Source organism: Lacerta agilis, chromosome 12 (assembly GCF_009819535.1).
Source record: "Lacerta agilis isolate rLacAgi1 chromosome 12, rLacAgi1.pri, whole genome shotgun sequence".
NCBI lineage: Eukaryota > Metazoa > Chordata > Lepidosauria > Squamata > Lacertidae > Lacerta > Lacerta agilis.
This window is the reverse complement of record NC_046323.1, coordinates 451,826-468,206: the sequence shown is the minus strand read 5'-3', so window position 1 is coordinate 468,206 and position 16,381 is coordinate 451,826. Positions and strand designations below refer to the sequence as shown.

The following is a 16,381-nucleotide window of genomic DNA, read 5'->3' as shown; positions in this document are numbered from 1 at the left end:
TTTGATTTGCTTGAAATTGAAACATTAAAGAGACTTAAATTTCAGCATCACATTTAACATTTTTCAAAGTGATTTCTGTGCTAAAACTGTTCTGTTTGAGAAAATAAATCAGAAATTGTTTTATGACTTGTTTTCACAATTTTTAAAAAATAAATTAACAATTTCAAATTCTGTGCTTTTCATTCTTCCTATAATACATCTGTGTTTGAAATATGATTGGCGGGGGGGATCTCGCCTAGGGCGCAAAAAACCCTAGCACCGGCCCTGTGTGGAGCAGCAACAGGAGAGTGAGTCTTCCCTGTTTCCTGATCTGGCACCTTTGTTACATAGTTACAATGATTGTGCACCCCCCTCATCTTTGCTGAGGGGGGCACAGAATTGCAGAGGGTTCCAGGTGCTCACCCAGGGTTGTGTCTCCATTGAGAAGCCGAGGCTGTAGTGTCTTTACCATATATGGTTTAATTGCACATATTTGCACCTGAGTTTAGATAAAGCGGTTGCAAATCTCATCGCATTGACATCTAAAGAGCAGATTATTCTTCACAGCAGCCCATCATTGCAGACAGAACTGCCCTAAGCCTTCTGCTGCCCTCCAGCCCGTCTGGTGTTCTCCCCAATTCCTCGTCCTTCCTCCCAGAACCAAATGCCGCTTCTCCCCTTGGGCCTCAGCCATTCCAAGCCTGGTGCAAAATGCACCATTTTCTTGTAACCTTGACAACTTTCTCATCATCTTCTAAACTTCCCAGCTAGTTGCACACAACCGTAGTTCTGCTGGTGGTTTCTCTCACTGTCTCTCGTTAGGTTCATTGCTTCCTGCTGGTCCTTCCGCCCAGTGGCTTCCAGGTCCCAGACATCCGCGCACCAATATTGTAGCATATTGCTAATTCTGCCCTCTGCAATTCAGGAATCTCAACTAGATCATACATGACAGGTGATCTGCAAAGCTCTTCCTGTCAAAACTGGCACATGGCTCTACCATTGTGATGCTCTCTCTCCACTTCCTCACGTTTTAGCAATAACCAGCCCAGTTCCTTTGAGAGTCGTAACTGTAATGAGGACAAAAGTAGACAAATCTTCCCTCCTAGGCATCCTCAGTTTAGGAGGACATCCATTTAGATTTGACCCCATCTTTAAAAGTTGTTTTGTGGACCTTCTTTAGCCTCCCACTCCCATCTGCTGAGTGGGTGTCCCTGCAATCTGCGTCCTTCATGTTCTGTCCCGTCTGAGAGACATTGCTTTTACTTTCTACAATCTGGAGCTGAGAGGTTTTATTGAGATGGTGTGACAAAGATAACTGCCAAAAGTGACTATAGCGAGGTCCCTCTTATTCCTTCCTTTGCCAATATCTTTCCTCGTATGAACATTTACTTTATAGGTTATCACTTTCTGAGCCCATGTCTATCTGTGTGAGATTCTTTTGAAAGTTAGAGGGTGACCAACTCTAGGTCAGGATGTTATTTCTACTGATCTAGAAGATGTCATTGCAACCCTGCTAGAAGCCCTGGTGAAAGATACTCGGAGTCCAGTGTGACTTTCATGCTCTTTATTCAGCTCATAGTAGTGAGGAATGTAGTTCCCCCAAAACGTTTGCTTTATATACACTATTTACACAATGGGCCCCACGTGATTGGCTAATTCTGGGATACTCCTGTATGCCAATCAGAGTGCGGATTCACTTCCACCTGGAGCTGGATTGGGTGGCTCCTGCAGACCAATCAGACTGCTGCAATCTCAATCCTATTGTTCTGGGACCAATCAGACTGCTGCAATCTCAATCCTATTGTTCTGGGACCAGTCAGACTGCTGCAATCTCAATCCTATTGTTCTAGGACCAATCAGACTGCTGCAGTTTGGATCCTATTCAACTCAGTACATTACACCCCTCCCCTCTAAGTTCCAGTCCTGCCTGGGAGGTTGCATCCATAGTCCTCAAGGTACGCTGGCCGCCTACGTGTGCGTTGCGGCCTGGGCTGTTCCCTGGTCACGGGTTCTGGTTCTGGCTCGTGTTCCAAGGCTGCTGGTTGTGATGGGGCTGCCCTTTCGGCCTCGCGGGTCCTCTCAGTATTTACTGATTCTGCCTCACCTGCCGGCCCCTCCTGCTCTACGGGTCTCAATACCCCACTGTTCCCTTGGGACTCCTCTGACCTGTCCTCCTCCTGGTTTTCTCCTGGGAATCGTCGCCATAGCTGGTCGCAGTGGCGGCGCCAGCATTGTCCCCCCTCTGTTAGCACCTCGTATGACACGGGGCCAGTCATTAGGAAAAGAATTTAAATTAAAACTGCCATTATCATAATGCTATTACCGGTATATAAACCTATGGTGCAACTGCATTTGGAGCACTGTTGTCGAGTTCTGGTCACCTCACCTCAAAAAGGGTATCATAGAGCTGGAAAAGGTTCAGAAAAGGGCAACTGAAATGATCAAGGGGCGACTCAGCTTTGAAGAAAGGATGCAGCCTTTGGGGTTTTTTAAAATTTAGAGACAAGGCGAAGAAAAGGAGACATGATAGAAGTTTGTAAAAAATATGCACCACCTGGAGAAAGTGGGGAAGCAGAATTTTTTAATTCCTCTCTCATAACACTAGAACTTGTGGGCATCCCAGGAAGCTGAAGATTCAGGGCAGATAAAAGAAAGTCCTCTTTCAGACATAGTCACTCTGGAACTTCCTTGTCCAGGAGGCCACGGTGGCCACCAACTGGCATGGCTTTAAAAGAGGATTGGACAAATTCATGGAGGAGGAGGAGGCTGTCAGTGGCTAGTAGCCAGGATGGCTCTGCTCTACCTCCACAATTGGAGGCAGCAATGCTTCTAAATCCCAGTTGCTGGAAACCACGAGTGGGGGGAGGGCTCTTGTGCTCATATTCTGCTTGTGGGTTTCCCACAGGGATATGGCTGGCCACTGTGAGAACAGGAAGCTGGACTAGAAGGACCACTGGTCCAGCAAGCTCTTATTACGTTCTTGTTTGAGGAGAAGCATGAGTTGGAGATCCCCAAGAAGTACTGGGTTCTCAGACCTCATGGAATCCCTGAAGGGGGTATTGTCCACATAAAGGAGAGGAGACCAATAGGATAAAAGCTCTTCATACTCTGAAGCCCAACCACAGAGGCCACACCGGGCCATGAAGTAACAGCCAGTCAGACCTGAATATAAGGACTGACAGGACACTATTGGTGTGCTTGTTTTCACAGCTGCTCCACTGGGAAATTCAATCTGTGTTTGGATTCAATGGAAACTGGGTCTCTGAGGTTCCCCTAGTGCCGGAGCAGCTAAACAAGAGAGACATGTATGTAAGAGAGAGTGGGGGGGGGGGGAGAGGGAGAGGGAGAGGGAGAGAGAAATCCCCCCTCACACTGGCAGAGCTTTGCATGAAGGAGGACAGACTGTGCCTTACAGTATTTTACTAAACTGCTTGTTAAGTCCATTTAATAGCATTCTCCACAAAAAAACCCATACCCAAGTTACAGGGTTCCAAATTTATGAAAGTTGTGCCATTATTTTTAGTGGTGCCATGTTCAGTATCCTAATGCGAGATTTAGAAGGTATTATTTGTTTTCAATTAATTCACCTCTATGTCTCAAAAAGCACAATCATCTTCACTCTAGAATCACTGCTTAAGTCACTATTAGCAGTTTAGATTGCTTACAAAATGTACTGAAATATAATACTTGGGTCAAGGTCACCATTTAACTTATGGAATGGAAAAGCTGTGCAATGAAGTGGACTTGCCCTCGGGAGAACTGTTTTGAACCACAGAAAATAAAATCATGTTCAATAAACCAGTACAGGGGTGTGAAGCAAGAACTTGTTAAAATAAAGATTTTGCTCAGACCATATGTCAGGAAATCTTGCAACATGGAAACATGGGGCCAAAGAGTACAATTTTCACAGGGTCCCGAGGCAATGAAATCACTGACCTTTGAGTTTTGTTAATGAAAATACCAGCCAGAATTTTGTGGGCACTAAAAGACTGAGCCTTAAATACGTATGAACACATCTGACTGCTGATCCACAGTACTTGTGTGGTGGTAAACATTGAGAGGAAATACAACAGAATCATTTCACCCCATGTCATGCATTTCCCACAATTATCACTGTGCTTCCCAGAAGTGCTTTTTCTGAAATCCCACCAGAAACTCTTTAAATTCTAGCATATTACCCAAACTAGCCCAGAACAGGATGCATCCCAAAGAGAGATGTGTAGAACTGCCTTGAGGAAATTTGCTAGTCTTAATAAATCTGTTTGCCTTCTCCCTTCCCCCAATTCCTTACATGTTCATCCCAATTCAAAATGTTGCTTTAGGTGAGGTTCAGTGGCCATGCTTGTCATATAAGCTTTGGTTATGGTCTAGGCTAGGGGTAGCCCACCTAATGTGCAGCTGTAGACTCCTAGTTCCCCTCAGAGACCCACCAGGCAGCTGGTCACCTAGGCACATCTGCAGCCCAAGCCCTCGGATCTATGGCCTTGGACTCCACAACCTCCTTCTCCTATAAGTCAACAAGATATTGAAGAACCTTAGCCAGGTCAGATTATGGCATTGAGATGTCTGCCTCCTTGTCACGAGGCCTCACGGATCCTAAGGCTGCACCTCATAGTCAAAACAGTGTCTCCGGTAACTCTGCAAGGTCACACACTGTGGATATATGAAAGCCACCAAAGTGGGAGGTATGGGGAGACAGGAAGTTTAAAACAGGGCAAGTTCAATGGAAAACAACCCAGACTTAAAGTATGCCAAACAAGGCCATTAATTAGTAATCCACCAAAGGTTGTCCTGTTGTCGGTGCCTCTTGCTCTTTCCCCGTGCTTACAGCAAAAACATTCCCCATTGCATCATTTGTGATTACTCTATAGATAAAGATATTTTTGCCAAGAGAGGTTATTTTGCAAGCAGCCCAATGGATTTGCATTAACTGTCACAGCCGTTGATGATTCTGCAAGTGAAGTGCATTGTGGGTAGACACTCGGCGGGTCATCATTTATCCGCATGCACAGGCTATAATGTCATGCAGGATCAGGATGCGTGAATCTTACTTGTCCTCACATGTCATCGTCTTGTTACGCTGCCCCTCCCACCTATCATTTGTAGAAGTTGCAGGTAATAGGTATGGAGCTTGCAAGTTCAAATATCTTCAATCGTAAATTCATGGGTAGTTGCTTCTTCAATGTTTTTTAGCTGACGTAATTCCCACGCTCTTACTCTATTTTCCTGAAATTGAGAGGGAAGGTTTTTTTTCATAATTTCATAAATAAATAAAGCAGAGACATCACCTTGCCGACAAAGGTCCGTATAGTTAAAGCTATGGTTTTCCCAGTAGTAATGTACGGAAGTGAGAGCTGGACCATAAAGAAGGCTGATCGCCGAAGAATTGATGCTTTTGAATTATGGTGCTGGAGGAGACTCTTGAGAGTCCCATGGACTGCAAGAAGATCAAACCTATCCATTCTCAAAGAAATCAGCCCTGAGTGCTCACTAGAAGGACAGATCCTGAAGTTGAGGCTCCAGTACTTTGGCCACCTCATGAGAAGAGAAGACTCCCTAGAAAAGACCCTGATGTTGGGAAAGATGGAGGGCACAAGGAGAAGGGGACGACAGAGGATGAGATGGTTGGACAGTGTTCTCGAAGCTACTAACATGAGTTTGGCCAAACTGCGAGAGGCAGTGAAGGATAGGCGTGCCTGGCGTGCTCTGGTCCATGGGGTCACGAAGAGTCGGACACGACTGAACAACTGAACAACAAAAAATTCCCACGCTCTTACTCTATTTTCCTGAAATTGAGAGGGAAGGTTTTTTTTTCATAATTTCATAAATAAATAAGTAAATAAGTAAATAAGTAAAAGGTTTGGGGTCAGCATGCAAGCATTAGACAACAATGGGTCATATGCAGCAAACCTTTTAATGGAAAAGGGTTACATCTCATGAAAAACCAAAAAGACTCTTTTGGGGGGTTGGGGCAGAGATCCCTCAACCTATCAACCAGTATCATTGTTTCTGCGGTTGCTCTTATTGTAATCTATTAATTAGATTTCTTACCTGCCCTTCACCATGAAGCCCAGGGGCAGGTTCCAACTATTTTTTTTAAAAAAAATCAATATTAAAAATCCTTTCAAACAAATTACATTCAAGAGATCAGGGCTTTTAATGTTTAGACTGCTGTTAAAAAGCTGCCAGAGCCTGTTCACTCTTTCCAATGTGGTTGAGAAACCTCCAAACTGCCCACGCACCCTGAGGCGGGTCCAGAGATCCCACAATCAGAAGGGGGAGGAGATTCCCACCAGGATTCCCCCTTCAGCCTACAAGGACTCCTGAAACTCTGCTTTAGAGGGTCGGCTCCAGAACCACAGTGGCAGGGGCACAGGGTGCTGGGGGAGAAAGCTGGGGGAAACCATCGCTGCTCCCACAAGCAGGGGTCTCCACTAGATGGCAGCTCTTTCTGAGGAGGGAAGAAACCCGTCTCCACATGGAAGGGCTACTCTGGACCTAAGGGATTGTCTGTGGGGACATGGCTGTCCTAGCTGAGGGCAAGGACCAAGATTCCAGATCCCACAGGAAAGCACTCTGCAGGGGACACTTCAACATCCATGGAAAGGGGTGCTGGGGAGCTAATGTTGTTCCTTGGTTTGCGTGGGGAGACCCAAGCTCTGAATCCACAGTCTGCCATGACGCTCCCTGGGTCACTCACTTTATCTCCGTCCAACCTACCTCATCGGTAAAATGTGTTGATATAATATGATTGACTAAGGAGCTTTTTGTGACAATTGGGTACCTAGCTCTTCCAGCAGGTCTTCATGGCTGGGGCAGGGGCTGCGGAGGGTCATCTGCCTGACTGTGTGATTTTGACCATAGCCGTTTTTGTTGTGGTTTTGCAACTAATCCCATTTGTGTTGTATTGGCCACCAAAGTGGCCTGGTACAGTGGTCTGCCAAGCTTCTGGTGTCTCTTGGTAGGTTTTTTTGTTTTGTTTTGTTTTGGTTTTTTAAATCAATTTCCCTTCCATGCTTTTTAAAAATAATAATTGATGCTTTATACTTGACTGCTAGTTGACAACATTTGGCCAATCAGTCAAAGCTGTCAGTTTTTTACCAATCAAATAGCAATGCCAGGACTTGCAGATCTGACACTTGCTGCTTCTGGTAACATCTGAAGACAGAGCATCTCCCAGATCAACTGATCAGAGCAGGATCCTGGCAGCTGCACTTTCTGCCCTCTCCATGACTCTTTCCCCACCAGTTTCAGCTCCTTGTAGCTCAAATTGCTGGGTGGTGATGAGTCTTCCCTTCCTTTAGGTTGTGTAGGTTCTATGTCATAATAACCCACTCATAATGTGGAATAATTGTAATGCAGGCATTCCAGAAGTCAAATATTCTCTATGAAAGTTATTAAGTTAGCTGATAGCCTATCACTTATCAAGACTAGCTTGACATTTCTAAGCACTGTATAGCGATTCAAATCCAACTGGCCAACCAGCCCCCTGACCCAGAGTCTGAGAAAGGTCTTTACCACAAGTTGGTTATCAGTGGCATCTTTTCCTCTCCTTTTCACAGCAGATTTTTTAAAAGGTGTTGCATCTTGCACTTTGCATCCTTGTTCTGCAGTGGCATCTTCAGGATCTCTGGTTCTTTTGACTGCTGATGTGGGAAAGATGGCAGTTTGGTCCAGTTCTCCAGGGGACCCCTCTGAACCAGTTATAGTGGAGAGTCTTCTTCTAAGAAAAGCAAACTGGGGGCTGCTACCAGGTTCTTTGCTGGGAAAAGACATGGCAAGCAGCCTCCCCTGTAGCAAATCCAGAGAACTCTGTGTCTGGGGCTGCCAAGGCAACTCTTCAAAGGACGGTATAAATTCAAATGACTTCTTGGTCATAGGAAATAAATTTCGTGTAGAATTCTGAGGCAGCATTGACAGCTCTGCTGGGGTGCTATTGCTTGGCAGTCTCTTGACATTTAAGGAAATGCATTTTTCTTCAGACATCCTTGTAACAAAAGGCCACCTACGGAGAAAATATAATTAGTCTGGGGAATCTGTCAGAAGTATTGTTTGCAGACAAGACTTCAAGCTATTCATGTATTTAAAATGCTGTTACAACATTTGTATCAAGCCACCTACCACAGAGCCACCTTCTCCTCTGTGTTTGGCCACCTAGCTAGAGAATGATCTTCTGTGTTCTTCAGAAGCCTGGGGCTTCTTGGGAGGGGGCCCCTCCCCCTGTACGGAGAAGGACAGTATTGGTGGGCTAGGTTCCCTGAAAAATGGCAGAAAAAAACAACCATTGCTGAGGTTTCTCTGCAATACATGGCCTTTAAGTGCCCTGTTGGGTGAGCCCCAGAGAACTGGCTGGTGATGCACAGCATGAGCAGAGTAGGACACAGGCTCTGGAATCCTCTCTCAGCATGCACCACTTTCAGCACAATGTTGGTGCCCTCCTAGTACCTGGCAACCTGGGAGGAAGTGCTGGGACTTCTGCAGAGGGCAGTGCCACAGATGCCACCACTTTACCTCCAGCACAAACTGTTATAACTCAGTGAATCCCGGAGCTACCATTACAAACTGGGGCTGTTGCGATGGAATGGAATGTACATCCTGCAGCATGGGTTTCCTGTACAAACTGGGGTGCAATAAAATAAAGAGAAGTCATGCTGCTTTCCCCACAAATCTTTCCCTTTGCACTCCTCCTGCCACCTACTAAAAATAGAATTTGTTTTTTAAATCCTCCCAACTGAATATCCCCATGTTGCTACAGGCAGCCCCTCCAGGAAGCCTTCCTTGTCTCTAGTTTAGGGCTTATCCACCCTCCCTCTTGATCCACTGCTTCTCAGGGGGAGGCTGCTCTTTAGCACTCAATCAGAGCATTAAACGTTTTCTCCAGATTTAAGTTTGTTCCAATTTACAGCTGGCAAAGGAGAGAAGCAAGGGTGAAACTGCTTGGACCATGCCGAGAAGCTGCAATTCAAGCAGAAAACCTCTCAGAGCCGTGCTTTTTAGGCATGGGACAAGTGGGAGTGTGGATGAGCCCTTCATCTGATTTGCTTTTAAAACTGATCCCACCACTGAATTAGATCTCACCAGTGTTGCTCTAGTAAGAAAGAGGCAGTCCCTCAGGCACACTCTTATGGCATGGTTGGTCTCCCCTGTAAGAAAAAGATGCTTTGCCTTCTGCAGCACTGCTACCCAAATCGAAACACTTTGCTGGCTGCTGGCATTATATAGATCACAAAGGGTGACCTATATATAACATCACTGACCGCAAACGCACAGGAAGGAAAGCCAATCCATCCAACAGCAACTTTAAAGGTGCCTAGCACAAAAAACCCCTGGACCTATTTGTCTGCAACTTGGTAGGCTTTTTACCCAGGGGCACGTCTCTTGCGCCTACTTATTTTCATAACACCTGCCCACAAGACAGTACAAGAGATTGTGTAATGCCTTTTTTCAGCCGCTGCAAAATTATAAAGCTGCCATGACAGAAAAAAATACTGTCACATCCTTCTGATATTTGGTAGGATGATCTACCATATCTGGAAATCTCACCAAATATTTATTCATCAAATAAAGCTATAGAAGGTCCTTAAAAAGGGGGGGCAAATTTTAAGGTGCCCAGCACAAAAGTAGGGGGAACCACTCTTAAGCAAACTGCAATGCACTTTTTCTCTGGATTGCTGTTTGCTCTGATTTGGCACTAAAGAGTGGGTTTTCTCTGGGAAAGGAGCAGGGAAAGGGGAAAACAAGTGAAAACGTCCTACGTTTGCAAATTTAATCCACTTTGTCAAAATGTGGATCTCAATTTCCGCATAATGGATTGACTTTGTTTTTCCAAATCTATTTCTGCTTCTGCCCTGGAGCTGAACTGAGCAGCATCCTAAGCATCTCTGATGGAGGCAGGTTTTTTCCCAAAGCACAAAACTGGAATCTGAACCAAATCTTGTGATCAGTAGACACCTCTGTTATTTAATTCTTAGTAAATGTGGTTATGCATTTGGGGAGAGTGACTCCTTCAGAACATTTACATCCAAGTAAATAAGGATGTGACTGAGTTGTGAGGCTGCAGTTCTAAGCATGCATACTCTGGGCATGAGTAAGGGCATGATGGGACTTACGTCTAAGCATGTCTGTATCATGCTGCAGGACTACAATTTTGCTGTTAAAATCAGTAGAAATTATGCTTTAGTTTTCACTAGGAACAGGATTATTGTTGGTTTTAGGTATTTGGTAAAACAGAAAGGATAATTCCCTGGATGCCTAAATCCACGTTTGGGCCAAGTACTCTTTAGTGGGACAGCTCCAGCAGAGATTTAACGTCACAAAACATGCAAGAAAATAAAGCATGCAAGAAAACAAAGCTACTTTAAAATATCCCCTTCTAAGTTGTTTCCAAAATTACCCACTTCCTTTAGCATAGAAAGAGGCCACATGCTTACCAATTTTTTGAAGGCCAGATTCATGGACTTTTCTATACAGCAGCAAGAAAAGCCAGGCAGTTTAACTTAGTTTTAAAATGGTGAGTGTTTCTAAACCAAAGATGGTTTGCTAAAATCACGTGGTCTAAGTTTGGAGCAATCAACTTAGACCTCCTTAATGATTGGGTTCACATGGTGGAAGAGTGAGAGAACAAAGAGGTGAGTAACCCTTCCTCCCAAGATGAGGAGGAGTAGCCTAGCTAAGCCTGGCAAGACAGTTTTTTCTATGGTCTTAACCCCTTCATGCATTAATTAGTGAAAGGAGGCTGGGTATCTCACAATTACTACTGGTATTTTTTCACTGGTCCTGCACCTGCCTCTACTAGCAGCATGATACTCAGAAATGTCACAGGTGCTGCATTTGGTTCCAGATTAGAAAAATCTTCACTTCCTTCTATTTCCAGACACCCCTTCTCAAGACCTACAGGACCAGAAAGAAACATGCACTCCAAGGGTCCCAATTTTCCAAGGACAGTGCAAAAACAGAATCCTGTTTATATGGAAAATAAAATTCCTGCACCAAACAAATGAAGGAAATGGTGAAGCTGGCATACAAAGCCCTTCCTATAATTTTGAAGGAAAAGGTCACCAATCCACTTTAAATTCTTTCATTTCAATGCTTCAGCAGTCAGCCATTTCTTAGGAAACATATGGAGTGTTTATTCCTTTATTGTAAATGGAATCTTACACTGTCTACTCAGAAGTAAGTCCCACTGTATTCAATGAATTACTCCCAGGTAACTGGGGACAGAATGGTCAGCCTTTCACTGCAATCCTAAGCATTTTTGCTCACAGAGTTCAATAGGATTTACTCTCTGGTATGTTCCTGATCATTCTCACAGTTTCCTCTGTTGTTGTTGTTGTTGTTGTATTCCCCCACTTTTCCCTGACAGGGACTCAAGGCGGCTTACCACCAAGATTTCATTTCATTTCATTTATCTGTGGAAGCTGTTGCACATGATCCCTTCGCTCACACATTTTTTCTTTACAACGCTCGTGAGAGGTAGGTTCAGCGGAGAGGTTGTAATTGGCTCAAGGTGACCAAAGTAGATGCTTATATGATGAATATACATGCAGTGAGATCAAATGCAGGAGAAGCTTCCTGACATAGAACAGGAAGTCCCTATCTTCACCTGAGAAATGTTGGGAGGGCTGGAAACTTGTATGCCGAGCACAGAGAGCCAAATAGATAAAGGAATCCTCTGCTACTGGTTCAGAGTTCAACAGATGGACAACAATAGGTTACCCAAAAAATGCCTGATTGAGCTCGTGAATGGATTACCCTGGACTTCCAGTTGAGATCCAGCTTACCCTTTTACTCCAGGATTCTAACCCAACAGTAACCTTGCAAGTGGCAAGGTATCTGACTTCGGCTCTGAACCATAAGAGGCGAAATGGCCTATTACAGGAATCCTAATGGTTCTTTTCCACCCCCTTTGGGCCTAAAACTCCTGATGGTATCATAGGTTGAATTTATATTTATTTCTCCTGATTGTAAATATTTTATGTTATTATTTCTATTTTAATGTAATTATTTTAGCTGTTTTTGCATGGATTGTAAGGCAGGTATGATTTGTATATGAGCTTATAGCTGCAATAAAGTTTTATTATTATTATTATAATGGATTACCCTTCAAAAACTGGGTACATCATGCCGCACAACTGATGGGGAAATATGATCTCTCAATGACCGAGCTTAAAGAACTTTCCCTATATGCTCAAAAAATTTTTTTAAACGTACCATAAGGACAGTGGCTACTAAAAACGATTTAATTTCCATGTATTCATCCACATGTGCTCCATTATATTTTAAACTTAGAGAGGCCCATGAACACACGTATTTTAATGAATTGACCTTTGTACAACTCTGGAAAGCTTTTACAGAGTTACGCCTAAACGCAATAAACTCTGCTTATAGAGATGGGAGACATAGAGGCATTCCAGTAAACGAACGAGTTTGTTTTAGAGGCTGCCCTGAAGTAGAGGACCTTACGCATTATATTTTACGTTGTCCTTTATACAGTGATGCAAGAGAACGGTTTTTGACACCTATAATGACAAGGTCCCCTGGCCAGAATCCTTCTGATATGATTCTTTTTCTCCTTGCAGACACAGATAAATATGTGACCTGGCGTGTAGCACTTTTTGCAACTGCCGCCAGGAAAATTAGAAAAAATTATATTGCCGAGGTAGCTATTAACTGTAAAGGAGATGAATTCATCTGATCCCATCCATACCAAGATGCATCTTTCTCACCAAACATCGTACATAATTATCAATTGTATTGTTCAATATTTCTTTTAAAATATCAGTGGCCACGTGATGATTTTAGTTTATAAATTTTATTGTTTAATGTTTTAATTAGTATATTAAAGTGTTTTCATAGCTTCGTGCTGATTAGGTCATGTTTTGATAATGTAAATGTTCTAAGTTTTGTACCAAATTTGTATATATTTTACTGAATGACATTGTATACATTGCAGCAGCCTTTGGCTATAAGCAATAAATTTGATACCATACCATACCAACTCCCATCAACCCTAGCTGGCAAGACTAGTGGTCAGGGATGATGGGAGTTGTAGTCCAACAACATCTGGGGACCCAAGGTTGAGAAAGGCTGTGCCTAATCCAATGTATTTCAGGAGTGATGTGAAATATTCACCTGAGGAACACCCTTTCCCCTGCAGCAATGCCTTGCTTGGTGTGCCTCTAGGTCCACTAGAGACCCACAAAAGTTTTGTGCAACTTGAAGTAGCTGTGGAAAAGAAAGAGCTGCCACCACAGGAACCAACTCCTAGGGACCTAGCTCCCTTCAGCTCCCCAATAAAATATTTGACCCCCCCCAAGTTGATGGGCATTGCAAGGTGTGTGTTTGCCATGCCATGTAATTCATATTCATACATCTGCAGGGGGGTGTATTTTATTCAAGTTGGTCCCCCTGGTCACCACAGCCTTTCTGGTAAGCCCCACAACCCCCCCCCCCAAAAAAAACCCTGCTCGGTTTTCTGCTGCCTGTAGAGAAAAGAAAATGGAAATGTTCTCCCACTGTGGGGGCCTGTGGGTGGGGCTGTGGAAACTGGCATGGCAATCTTTGCTCTGCTCTCTTTAGTTCCTTGGCAACCAATACAAAAAGGCATGCAATTTCTGCTTTTACATTTTGCTGTGGGTGGGGTGGGGGTAACCAGGTATTAATTCAGCAAAATTAAAAAGTTTCATTTCCCCCTTTGTCCTCCTTATTTCCCCCTTTGTCCTCCTTATTTTGAGCAAGCTGTACTCTGTGCTGTTTTGTCTGGACATCTGCAGCAGTCAGGTTACGGAGAGCTCTGTTCTGCAGGACAAGGTTTGTTTTGGTGCTTCCTGCCAAGGCCAGAAGTTTTGTTCTGCCTTCACTGCGTTGTATATTAAAGCAGTGCATAGAAGGAGGGGTCCTCCTGCGGTTAGAGAAGAATTCACACAAGTAATGGCCGTTCCAGGTGGGGTCTCTGTAGCAGGTGCATTAGTAGTGCTTTCATTTTGCTTTAGGTTGATCTGTGACGCTTCCTCAGTGCTGTCTGGAGGGGCTAATAGCACAAGGAAAGTGGACTCAGTGGGACTTACTTCTGAGTAAAAAATGATTAAGATTGCAGTGTAAGACTGCACAGCCTTTGCTCAGTTACCTGGGAGCAAGCTCCAGGTGTCCCAACTTCCAAGGAGTGAAGCTTGTGGATCGGCTCTCGTGGTCTCTGAGCCCAGGGCCAGCACGTCCATTAAGGCGAACTAGGCAGAACCTAGTTCACCTTAATGGACGTGCCCCTTCATGGATCACTGCCTTGTCATGGCGAAGGGGCTTGAATTACTCAGGGAAGCTATGGACAGGTCAAGATGGACAGGTCATAGTGGAGAGTTTGGACCAAACGTGATCCACCTGGAGAAGGAACTGGCAAGCCGCTCCAGTATCCCTGCCAAGAAAACTCCATGGACAAAGACAACAGGCATATAATTTAACTTATATGCAGAATTCGTCATGCGAAAGGCTGGACTGGATGAATCCCAAGCCGGAATTAAGATTGCCAGAAAAGTATCAACAACCTCAGATATGCTGATGATACTACCTTGATGGCAGAAAGTAAGAATTAAAGAACCTTTTAATGAGGGTGAAAGAAGAGAGCGCAAAATATGGTCTGAAGCTCAACATCAAAAAAACTAAGATCATGGCCACTGGTCCCATCACCTCCTGGCAAATAGAAGGGGAAGAAATGGAGGCAGTGAGAGATTTCACTTTCTTGGGTTCCATGATCACTGCAGATGGTGACAGTAGTCACGAAATTAGAAGACGCCTGCTTCTTGGGAGAAAAGCAATGACAAACCTAGACAGCATCTTAAAAAGCAAAGACATCACCTTGCCGACAAAGGTCCGTATAGTTAAAGCTATGGTTTACCCAGTAGTAATGTACGGAAGTGAGAGCTGGACCATCAAGAAGGCTGATCGCCGAAGAATTGATGCTTTTGAATTATGGTGCTGGAGGAGACTCTTGAGAGTCCCATGGACTGTAAGAAGATCAAACCTATCCATTCTCAAAGAAATCAGCCCTGAGTGCTCACTAGAAGGACAGATCCTGAAGTTGAGGCTCCAGTACTTTGGCCACCTCATGAGAAGAGAAGACTCCCTGGAAAAGACCCTGATGTTGGGAAAGATGGAGGGCACAAGGAGAAGGGGACAACAGAGGATGAGATGGTTGGACAGTGTTCTCGAAGCTACTAACATGAGTTTGGCCAAACTGCGGGAGGCAGTGGAGGATAGGCGTGCCTGGTGTGCTTTGGTCCATGGGGTCACGAAGAGTCGGACATGACTGAACGACTGAACAACAAGGCAGAACTAGCCCAGGGCCAGCAAGGGCGCCGCGCTGCCGCAACAGCTGCTGGCGCTCACTTCAAAGCAAGTCCCACCGAGGCCTTGCTCCCAAGTAAGCGTGAATCAAGCTGTAGCCTTCAGGGACCTCGTTCCCGGGTCATATCGCTCAGCGCCGGGGCGGGAAACCCGCCTGCCAAGGTTCTCCATGCTCGGCGGGGCCTTCGCCCTCGCCCTCGCCCGCCCCCAGCTCCACCCTCTTTGCTTCCTTCCGAGGTGCCGAGGCCATGGCGACTCGCTGGTGGGCAGCAGCCGCTTAGCTCCTGCCTAGCCCCGGTGCTTTGGGGCGAACCACAAGGGAGGACTCCCTCCCCCCACCCCACAGTGAGCTGGGGAGAAGGGAGAAGCGGTTGCCCCTGCAGAGGTGGCAATGGGATCCCGCCGCTGCCTCTCGCAAGAGCAGGCTTTCTCCCCCCTCCTCTTTCTTTTTCTCTCTCCCTTCTTTCTCTCTCCCTGTCACCCACCCCTTCCTTCCTTCCTTTCTTCCTTCTCTCTCTCTTCCCTCCCTCCCTCCCTTTCTCTCGCTATTTCCCTCTCACCCCTTCCTTCCTCTCTCTTTCATCCCTTCCTTCCTCGTCTCTCTCTCTCTCTCTCTCTCTCTCTCTCTCTCTCTCTCTTTCTTTCTTTCTTTCTTTCTTTCTTTCTTTCTTTCTCCCTTCACCCCTTCCTTCATTCTCCCCCTTTCTTTCACTCTCTCTCACCCCTTCCTTCCTTCCTTCTTTCCTTTCCTTTCCTTTCTTTCTTTTTTCATTCCTTCCTTCTCTCTCTCTTCCCTCCCTCCCTCCTTCTTTCCTTCTCTCTTCCTCTCTCCTCCTCCTCCTCTCTCTCTCTCTCTCTCTCTCCTTCCTTCCTTGTCTCTCTTTCTCTCTCACCCCTTCCTTCCTTCCTTCCTTCCTTCCTTCCTTCCTTCCTTCCTTCCTTCCTTCTTTCTCTCTCTCTTCCCCTTCCCTCCCTCCCTCCCTTCCCACCCTGCACTATTATTCTGTGGTAGCAGGACTGCCACTGCTTTGGAACATGTAGCAGAAATCATGGTTACAAGGAACAG

At 45.1% G+C, this 16,381-nt stretch overlaps 2 long non-coding RNA genes across 2 annotated transcripts; both read right to left on the bottom strand.

Annotated features, from left to right (window-relative positions):
* Nucleotides 1-4,720: 4,720 nt before the first annotated feature.
* LOC117056118 lies at nucleotides 4,721-7,595 on the bottom strand. Its single transcript, XR_004427693.1, has 2 exons — nucleotides 7,498-7,595; nucleotides 4,721-5,205 (listed from the first exon to the last, which is right to left on the bottom strand). It is a non-coding gene; the product is annotated as an uncharacterized LOC117056118 (long non-coding RNA).
* A 4-nt stretch (nucleotides 7,596-7,599) lies between these two features.
* Nucleotides 7,600-10,611, bottom strand: LOC117056117. The gene is made up of 3 exons (XR_004427692.1): nucleotides 10,410-10,611; nucleotides 9,058-9,122; nucleotides 7,600-7,984 (listed from the first exon to the last, which is right to left on the bottom strand). It is a non-coding gene; the product is annotated as an uncharacterized LOC117056117 (long non-coding RNA).
* Nucleotides 10,612-16,381: the final 5,770 nt, after the last annotated feature.